Here is a 10642-nt window from a genome sequence, read left to right on the forward strand (position 1 = left end):
AAAAAAAAAAAAAAAAATCCAATGGCAGGGGAAGAAAAGACCACAGTGATAGTTTCTGAAAGGTAAAGCAGAACAAATGATAGATAAATAATGTTTGAAAAATCTCATGTAATAGAGAAACACTATAATAATTTCTGGTTGGTGGTGAAGCATAGCAATGAATTATTCATTCTAAAATATACACTGTGAAGGCTCAAGTTAAGACCTCTTAACTCTCCCATACCAAGAGTCTATCATAAGGAAGGAAAAAAGGGAGGAAAAGAAAGAGGAAGGAAGAAAGTGAGGGAGGAAGAAAAGGCAAATTTCAAGGCAATCTGTGGGAAGAAGAAAATCTAAGATATTAAACTATGAAGTGAATTATTACCACCAGGAAACTAAAGAGCAATGAGGCATTCCCTAGATAATAAACAGAGAGGAGGGCATAATCCAATAAGCATCTTGACAGGGAGAAGAAATCTTCTGGGGAATGTAAGAAAATACTACTTTAGCCCCACCCTTATCCCAATAATCATTCACATTATTTACTCAATCATTCATTCATTCAGCACACATTCCAGAAGCTGTGCAGAATACAGTAAAGCCCAAGTTCAATCTGAGGGCTCTCACTGAGCATCCTCCATGTGTCAGACCCTGTGCTAGATGCTAGAGGCACAGGCATGAAGGAGATATGGAGCTCCAGGCTGGGAAGGTCTCAGACGCAATCTAGAAATTGCTACAGTTCTAGATCCTTGGTGGGATTTGAGCCTGCCAAAGGATGAACCGAGAAGTCCCATTCAGACCAAAATTCACCTGTAGCAGACCACCTTGATATGTGGAAATAGTTTCCTAATAAAAGTTCTGCAATATAGCATGCTTCTCTTTTTGCCTTGAGTCACAGCTAAGCGTGGTACAAATCTGCAATCAGTATCCCTGGGCTAGGTTTTCTTACATTTAATTCCCCCAAAACATAATTACAGGACTCTTGTACTATTATCCTGGTTGTAGTGCTTCTATTAAGTATTGTTTTACTCTAAATCACCTCAAATTATTCCTAGAAGAAAACAACTTATAAAATAATTGTTAAAAATAAAAACAAATTTTAATATTAGAAAACATGAATTGACGCAGGAACCCTAGAGATTTCCAGTGGGTCCTGTAAGGACAGAGAAGTCCCAGAAAGAGGCCAGATACCCTGGCTCACTCAAAACTGAGGAAGACACTCTAGGCCAGGACACTCCAGAACTGCCCTCTAATCTAGGGCTGGTCACGACCAAATCAATGGAAGTGAAAATGAGTTAATTGACAGTCCATATCAGATTTCCTATATAGTCAAATACATTGTCTCCTCATCTGATAGCAGCCCTAGGCACAGAAACCAAGTGTTCAACTTTCCCTGTGACACCAGGCAGGATAAGTGGGAGGATTCAATGTGAGCCACACCACTCCCAATCTCACGTGGTAACAGAGCCTCGGTGACTGGATCTACTTACATCAACAGGGGCAGAGCATTCTCTGTGGAGCAGGATCCTCAAAAACAGCTGGCCTCTACTTCTCTTCAATTATTTCAGCTTCTTTAGAACAATTCAAGCCACAAACCTTGGAACTTTCTATAGCATTGAACCGCAGGCAACTTGTAGATCTCCCTTGATGGAGGCTGGGAAAAAGAGAAAGCAATATTTTATTACAGACTTCGGTTCCATTCACATTTCTTTCCTCCTTGGCACTCCTGTCCAGCACTGTGCAAAAGAAGCTTTCCAAGCACACCAGGCACTGAAGGAATTGGATGTATCCCAGAGGATCTCAGAGGGATGTTGTTTATACCTACTGATATTTGCCCAGTTAGAAATTAAAACTGAGAATTTAAAATTTGTGTATTAACTCATTAAATAATAGTAATTTTGTTGAATACTTGTTATAAAAATAACTTTATCTTCAAAATTGTTATAAAAATAACTTCATCTTCAAAATGAGAAGAATTATATCATTTTACATTCTTTAAAATCTCTTAAATATTTGGCTTGACCAGACACAGTTGTATTATCATATCTGCTTCTGGATTCAATTTGTTGCAATGGCACATGTCACTGAGCCTCTGGAAAACTCCACTGTACACTCATGAGAGAATGAGAATAAAAGCAACTTGGTATTATTATTAAAATAATTTTGATCTATGGATCTCCTGAAAGGGTCTCAAGGACTCCCAGGAATCCCAGAACACGCTGGGAATCACTGCTCTGGACAATGAAAAGTGAGTCTCATTTCCACCACACCATCCCCACCTTCAGGGGTAACTAGTTATCAGTTACTTGAGTAATTTTCTAGAAATACTTTACACATATATAAAAAGTATGGATTTGTAGTGTTTTGGGTTTTTTTGTTTGTTTGTTTGTTTTGCTGTAGTATTCTTTAGACAGGGTCTTGCTTTGTTGCCCAGGCTGGAGTGGAGTGGAGTGATCATAGCTCACGGCAGCCTTGAACTCCTGGGCTCAAGTGATCCTTTTGCCTCAGCCTCCTGAGTAGCTAGGACTACAGGCACACACCACCATGCCCAGCTAATTTTTGTATTTTTTTATAGAGACCAGGTCTTGCTATGTTGCCCAAGCTGGTCTCGAACTCCTGGCTTCAGGCAATCAAACGATCCTCCCACCTCGGCCTCACAAAGTGCTGGGATTACAAATGTGAGCCACCATACCTTGAGAGGCACAGATTTTTAATTTAAAAAGTTGGATATTAGTATGCTATATATTTCACCTTGGCTTGTCTGTTATACACGTTGGGGACAGTTCCACGTCTGCATACATAGTTACCTCTTTCCTTTCCTCTGATCTGGTGTGTCCCTCTGAATGGATATAACTCCCTATAACTATATACAGTGCCACAGTGTTCAGGCGGGCTGCTGAATGGCTGCTGTAAGTTGCCCATTTCTTTAGTGGAGTACTTATTGGGAATAAAATGGCCACACAAAGCAAGAACAAATGCTACACATCTTAGCACAACTTTCCTCCAGCTTCTAGTTTCCTAACAAGGTATCCAGCTGAAGTCTTGCAAAGTTGACAAAACAACCAAACTTTTACTATACTTCTGCCCTTTACTACTTGGGGCTTACCTCACACTGCTCCAGAAAATTAACATTAACAATCTCTGAGCTAACATTTATAGGGATGTTTACAACCACCAGCCTCTCCTAGTTCTTGAAACACTCACTATCATCAGCATCACATCAGCGTCAGGGAAGAAAACAGGACCCAAGTGTCCCCAAACAGTTTTTCGTTTGTTTGTTTGTTTTTTGTTTTTTGAGACAGAGTCTCACTCTATCACCCAGGCTGGAGTGTAGTAGACACGATCCACGATCTCAACCACTGCAACCTCCGCCTCTAGGGTTCAAGTGATTCTCATGCCTCAGCTTCCCAAGTATCTAGGATTACAGGCATGCGCCACCATGCCTGGCTAGTTTTTGTATTTTTATAGAGACAGGGTTTGGACATGTTGCTCAGGCTGGTCTCGAACTCCTGACCTCAGGTGATCCACTCGCCTTGGCGTCCCAAAGTGCTGGGATTACAGGCATGAGCCACCATGCCCAGCCCTCAAACAATATTTCTGAAAGCTAGTTTCCCGCAGTACTAAGGTGGCAAAAGGTAAATCCTGTTGGTTCACAATTTTGCTGACATAGAAGCTAAAGGAAACCCCACCTCATAAAGCTAATTTGCTTTGATCACATTGAAGATCTCAAATGCTAAAAGTTTCTTTCTTTGTTTGTTTGCTTGTTTGTTTGTTAAGACAGGGCCTTGCTCTGTCACACAGGTTGAAGTGCAGTAGTGTGATCATGGCTCACTGCAACCTCCACCTCCTGGGTTCAAGCGATCCTCCTACCTCAGCCTCCCAAGTAGCCGGGACTGCAGGTGCATGCCACCACAGCCAGCTAATTTTTGTATTTTTTGTACAGACAAGGTTTTGCCATGTAGCCCAGGCTGATCGCTAACTCCTGAGTTCAAGCAATCCTCCCACCTCGTCCTCCCAATGTGCTGGGATTAGAGGCATAAGCCACTATGCCTGGCCACAAATGCTGAAAGTTTTATAGACTATCTGAGTTCATTTCTTCACTCAGATTTACTAACTGTACAATCTTGGGAGGTTGCTTAGCATCTACTTGTAAAATAGAGATGATACTTATGTGACAAAGTTATGAGGAAGTATAATTATAATTATGTAGAAAATGTTCCTACCACATAGTGGGTACTCAGCACTCAGTAATTGTTAAGTCCCCTTTCCTTATTGTCTATGAACCAAAATGAGCTGTGGGGCTGATCTTATGTCCTGGACTTAGCTGGTTTCTCAGGGAACCCCAGTGGTGTAGTCTTTTAGGAAGTCTGGGAATGTAGGAAACTGAGGTAAGAGAAGACGGTAGAGCATTTTTTTTCCCAAACAAAAGGAATTTCCTGGAGTGTCTGTCATCTGTCTGATTCAAGATGAGAAGCACAAGTCTGCTTTCCTGCATCCCTCCCCACCAAGCCAGGAAGATGGGCACCAACAGTCCCTGCATTTCTGTTTCAGCTTTCCAATCTGTCTCTGAAATTACATAGTCCAGTGTGGTTTGCATTTGTAGGTCCATAGAGCATACAGAAAACCCCGCCCAGGCTTGGAGGAGCCCCTCAGCTAAGTATGACAATTTTTGAATCCTTCCAAGAGTAGAACCAGTACCTACAATTACAGGATGTATTATTACCTCCATTTACAAATGAGGAAACCAATATTTAGAGATGCTAACTAAATTCCCCAAGCAGCCCTAACAAGGCCAGAGTTGGAATTCCAAACCAAGTCTGTCTTATGCCAAAGTGCATGTTTTCAACCACATCATCAGATGACGCTCCAACTAGGAAAGATAACACCTTTCCCATGATGTAGTGCAGCCAGCCGGTTTCTTGGAGACAGTGAGATTTCACAGGACAGACAAATATCCTTAACCATAGGCTGATGGTCTTACTTAAGCAAAAGTATAACTAAAATCAAAGTCAAAATTCTTCAGAAAATTATTTCTAAACTTGACACGAAAGTAGAATGCTAAAACACCAAAGAGTAAACCAAGATTCAATTCATTTTTGGATTATTGTAGATTAGTTATTTTACTTAAATTTAATTAGTATTTTGTTAGGAGATTAAGATTATTACATTATTTCAATAGATTATTGTTTTAATAGCTTAATAATTTAATAGGAATTTATTCAACCATGTTTTTGAGTTCCTAATATGTAATAAGCACTATAGTCGATAGAAAGATGAAGGAAACATGTTCCTTGGCCTCAAAAAAGATATAAAGGATACTACAAGATATAGTAGATATATAGTTTGGGTTGGTAAGGTAGTAAGAAAGAAAAGAACAAGGCACTAAAAGAAGGAGAAATCAAGCCAGTTGAGAGTTCCCTAAAGATTTGTTGGAGTGAGGAGGCATTATTTGAGCTGACTCTTGAAATATCACTAGGATTTTGTCAGGTAGAAAGAATGCAGACAAAAGTCTAAGAAAAGGGAACAATTTGAATAGGCAAGTTATGAGATAAGAAAACTAATAAATAGTTGGCAGGAGGACAGGAACACACAGGTAATTGAAGACAAAGCTGGAAGCTGGAAGATGATTGAGGTGGGAAAACGCAGGGCTCCGAATGCCACCAAGGGGTGAGCACAAGAGAGCCAGGAAGGGCTTTGGAGAGGTGGGATGGCAGGCTCAGAGAAGCTCTGTGAGGCTGAACCTGGCATATGGAGTGCTTTGGAGGAGAGACCTGGGACAGGATGACCAATGAAAGCCTTATGTACAATAATGACATCAGGAAAGGGAAATAAATAATGTGGACATATAATAATATAGAGAGGGGCTGGGCACGATGGCTCATGCCTGTAATCCCAGCACTTCGGGAGGCCAACGCAGGTGGATCATTTGAGGCCAGAAGTTCAAGACCACCCTGGCCAACAAGGTGAAAACACGTCTTTACTAAAAATACAAAAATTAGCTGGGCATGGTGGTGCATACCCACTGTAATCTCAGCTGCTTTGGAGGCTGGGACATGAGAATCACTTGAACCTGGAAGGCTGAGGTTGCAGTGAGCTGAGATCGAGCCACTGCACTCCAGCCAGGGTAACAGAGCAAGACTGTCTCAAAAAATAATAATAATAATGTGGAGAGAATTGAGAATTGACCAGTGACTACCACAGGAGGGAAGAAGGAAGGAGTCAAAAAGCCTGGGTGTCTGGGCTGCATGTGACCAGGAGCACATAGTTATTTATTTATTTATGAATTTATTTTTGATATGGAGTCTCACTCTGTTGCCTAGGCTGGAGTGCAGTGATGCAATCTTGGTTCATTGCAACCTTCACCTCCCAGGTTCAAGTGATTCTCCTGCTTCAGCCTCCTGTGTAGCTGAGATTACAGGTGTGCGCCACTCCACCCTGCTAATTTTTGTATTTTTAGTAGAGATGGGGTTTCGCCATGTTGGCCAGGCTGTTCTCGAATTCCTGACTTCAAGTGATCTGCCTTCCTTGGCCTCCCAAAATGTTGGGATTACAGGCATGAGCCACCGCACCTGGCCAGTTATTTATTTATTTATTTTTAACCTGGAAGAGGAATTGGTTTGTAAGGGGAGACTGTGAGTTTGGTTTGAAACATAAGTAATTTGATTTCCTTAGAATGAAAACAGGTAGACACACCTTGACTTTGGCATTCAAGAGAGGAGTTGGTCTTAGAGATCCACATTTGAACTTCAACTACATAAATGCAATAATTAAAGTCTGAGACAGATTAAGTGATCCAGGAGGAAGGAAGAGAAGAAAAGCGAAGACAGAATGTTGGGGCCCACCTGCATGGGATGGGTGAGAGGAGAACAGCTGTGTTTCCTTTACCTTCTTCCAGGTAAGACTTGGGTCAACTTAAAAATGGTTCCAGACCTAACCCAACCTCCTTATTTTACAGATGAAGGAAACCCAAACCCAGAGGGTTAATTGATTTATCCAAGGCCTCACAGCTTCTTAATAGCAGAACTGAGACTAGACGGATTAAGTGACCATTGGGAATTAGTGTTGCTTAGTAACTGAACTAGTTGCTGTATATCACATGATGTGGCTGGATTCAGAGAAGCCTGAGAACACACTGCAAAATTCATCTATCTTTGTTACATCAGCCCAGCACTGTAACTGGGCCCAACAGTCGAATCAGCTCAGGGGTTCAGACCGTGTCTTATTCATCTTCTTGTCACTGTCCCCTCTACCCTCTCTTTTCCTACCACTGTCTCCACCACCAGAGTTATTGCAGAGTAGAGAAAGTGCAGATTATTTTCCTTTTTGAGTATGAAGACAGGCTTTTGAAAGGAGTTGAAGAGTTCATTTACAATGAACATAACCCCTGGGAAAACTGAACCTCAGAGACATTCAATGACTTACCCCAGATCACCAGTTAGTGGTAAAGCCTGGACCCAAATCCCAACTCTTGTTTTTTTGCATGACACTACCAACCTCTAGTGCAAGAGACAAACTTTCTAGTCCCTAATTTCTTTACATATATGCTGTGTTATCCTCTTCTTTCAAGGTGCTTCTTTTTAAAAGAGCTCCATGATCCAAAAAGTTTGTGGAGTGCTCCAAGCTCGCCCTCTCTTGGATAGTCAAAATGTTGATTACCATATTAAAGACTGTGGGACATCCTGCAGTAAAGAAACTTGCTTAATTCTCTAACAATACTTTTTGAACTAATTTGACCATGGAACTGTGACCCTGTAATCTACTTACAAACCCACAGATTTCCAAGAATGGCACTTTGGGAAACAGTGCCTGTCTCGTTAGCAAGACTTCCTTTGTAGGTCTAAAGCAGAAATGTCACTAGTGAGTGGTCCTCACTGTGGGATGAGGTCGGGGAGTGATGAGAGACAGAAGAAGCAACAAATTGTCCTAGTCTCTTCCAGAGCCATCTGCTCTGCCAGCAACAAAGGGTGAAACAGCTACTGAGCAATTTCAATTTGGAATCCTCACTGTAAGCTTAAGGTACTGTCTCCTACTAAGGGTTCTGGTGAGAAAATGAGTGTTTTTGTTCTCATACGTTCCACATCAGCTGATGTGCTCGTTCCACACTGCTTCTGCCACCATTCATGGTCATGCCATCTTGTCCTTCCACATCCCTCTGGCTTTTCTTTCTGCACTCCACCACCCTGGTCTAAACCCTGTCCCTTCACATCTGGACTACCAAAAGCAACCTTCTTTTTTTGTTTATTTGTTTTTAATTTTTTCCTCAGTGCTCCTTGTTCTGAGAAAGCAGCCTTCTAGTAGGTCTCCCTGACTTGATTTGTTCTCCCCTGCAATTCACCGGCTTTCATATAAAGGAAATGTTCAAAATTCCACAACATCCAAAGCTCTACTTAATGTCAGAAAACACATCTATGCAATGCTATTTCTCTATGCTCCCCAAGGCAAATATCGCACCACCCTAGGCTCCTGTCCTTACTGTTAACTGAACCAGCCAGCCATAAGCAATCTGACTGCCAAGCATCTGTTCCACTGCTCTTTGCTTCCTGGCTATCCAATTTATTCCAATTCTTATTCAATTTGCAGCATCCAACACCAGTCCCCTGGCTATACAAACCCTTCCATGCACTCTTACATTTTCAGATTCTGAACAAGTATCCCCCCATTTACTTGCATTGCTCTTTTACTGCTCCCTGAATTTTCTAACTGAAAATAAACTCAGAAAGGGAAAGGACTATGTCTTATTAAATACAAGCTTTTTAGTAAGTACTCTAAAAAAAAAAAAAAAAAAAAAAACTCTTGCTAAATACAGGAATGAATCTGTCAGAGGCATTTGAACCACAGTGACTCCATCTTGAATAGGGGCTGGGTAAAACGAGGCTGAGACCTGCTGGGCTGCATTCCCAGGAGGTTAAGGCATTCTTAGTCACAGGATGAGACAGGAGGTTGGCACAAGATACATACAGGTCACAAAGACCCTACTGATAAAACAGGATGCAGTAAAGAAGCCTACCAAGTCCCACCAAAACCAAGATGGTGATGAAAGTGACCTCTGGTCATCCTCACTGCTCATTAGATGCAAATTATAATGCATTAAGATGCTAAAAGACACTCCCACCAGCGCTATCACAGTTTACAAATGCCATGTCAACATCTGGAAGTTACCTCATATAGTCTAAAAAGGGGAGGGCTCCTCAGTTCCGAGGGAAATCCCTGCCCCTTTTCCAGAAAAGGGAAATCCATGAATAATCCATGATTATGGATTATTGAATCCATATTGAATCCATTATTGGATTTCATGAATCCATGAATAATCCACCCCTTATTTAGCATATAATCAAGAAATAACTATAAGTATACCCAACTGAGCAGCCCATGCCACTGCTCTGCCTATGGAGTAGCCATTCTTTTGTTTCTTTCATTCTCTAATAAACTTGCTTTCAGTTTACTCTATAGACTTGCCCAGAACTCTTTCTCGCATGAGGTCTAAGAACCCTCTCTTGGGGTGTGGATTGGGACCCTTTTCTGGTAACGAATCCACATTGACCTTAGAGCTATGAGTTAAGTAGAAAATGTCAGGTCCACAAAACTTTAAGGGAACAAATCTCTTTCTGGGCCTCAAGTGCATTTAAACATTTCTAGTTCAACTGACTTTAGTTTTATAAAAGCAAGAGAAAATTTATTCTATCTCATCCTGGATGGTCCTGAGCATTTTCATTTTTTTATATATATGTAGATGGATCTGTACTTTCTACCACCCTCTCATCGGCTCTTTGCCATACTTGGCCTCCAGGAAGGGGAGTCTAGACCGAGTATATTATAAGTGATATTTAAACATGCATCTCTAAATTTTCCAAGGGTCTGGCCAAAAGCACATTCTTCCCAAGAACACATCTTTCTTGACAATTGCCCCTTCATTCATTCTTTTACTTATCTGACAAGCATTTAGTGAGTGAGTCCTTGAGATACAAGGATGGATTTTTTTAAAAGCCATGGTTCTTGAGGCATCCACAGTCTAATGCTGTTTTACACAAAATGTGATCAGACAGACACCTGCAACAGAATCACCTGAGGGGGGCTGTTTTAAAAGATGCAGGCCTCCTGGACATTTGCACAGAAAATTTCTTATTTCGTAAGTATGGAGCAGCGTCTGGGACCCGCATTTTTTAAAAAGTACTCCAGGTGATTCTGATGCATAATAAAGATTGAGAGCCACTGGCCCAGTGGAAAAGACAGGAATGTATGAGGATAATTGTAGAGCAGTTGTGCCTAGTTGCAGTAAAACAGATATTCACAATGTGAAATGGAGACATAAGAAGGGGCTTTAGAGGGGGCGGAGCAAGATGGCCGAATAGGAACAGCTCCAGTCTCCAACTCCCAGCGGGAGCGACACAGAAGACCGGTGATTTCTGCATTTTCAACTGAGGTACTGGGTTCATCTCACTAGGGAGTGCCAGACAATCCGTGCTGGTCAGCTGCTGCAGCCCGACCAGCCAGAGCTGAAGCAGGGCGAGGCATTGCCTCACCTGGGAAGCGCAAGGGGAAAGGGAATCCCTTTTCCTAGCCAGGGGAACTGAGACACACAACACCTGGAAAATTGGGTAACTCCCACCCCAATACTGTGCTTTAAGCAAACAGGCACACCTGGAGATAATATCCCACACCTGGC

The sequence above is a fragment of the Mandrillus leucophaeus genome, unplaced genomic scaffold, assembly GCF_000951045.1.
Source record: "Mandrillus leucophaeus isolate KB7577 unplaced genomic scaffold, Mleu.le_1.0 Scaffold502, whole genome shotgun sequence".
Classification (NCBI taxonomy): domain Eukaryota; kingdom Metazoa; phylum Chordata; class Mammalia; order Primates; family Cercopithecidae; genus Mandrillus; species Mandrillus leucophaeus.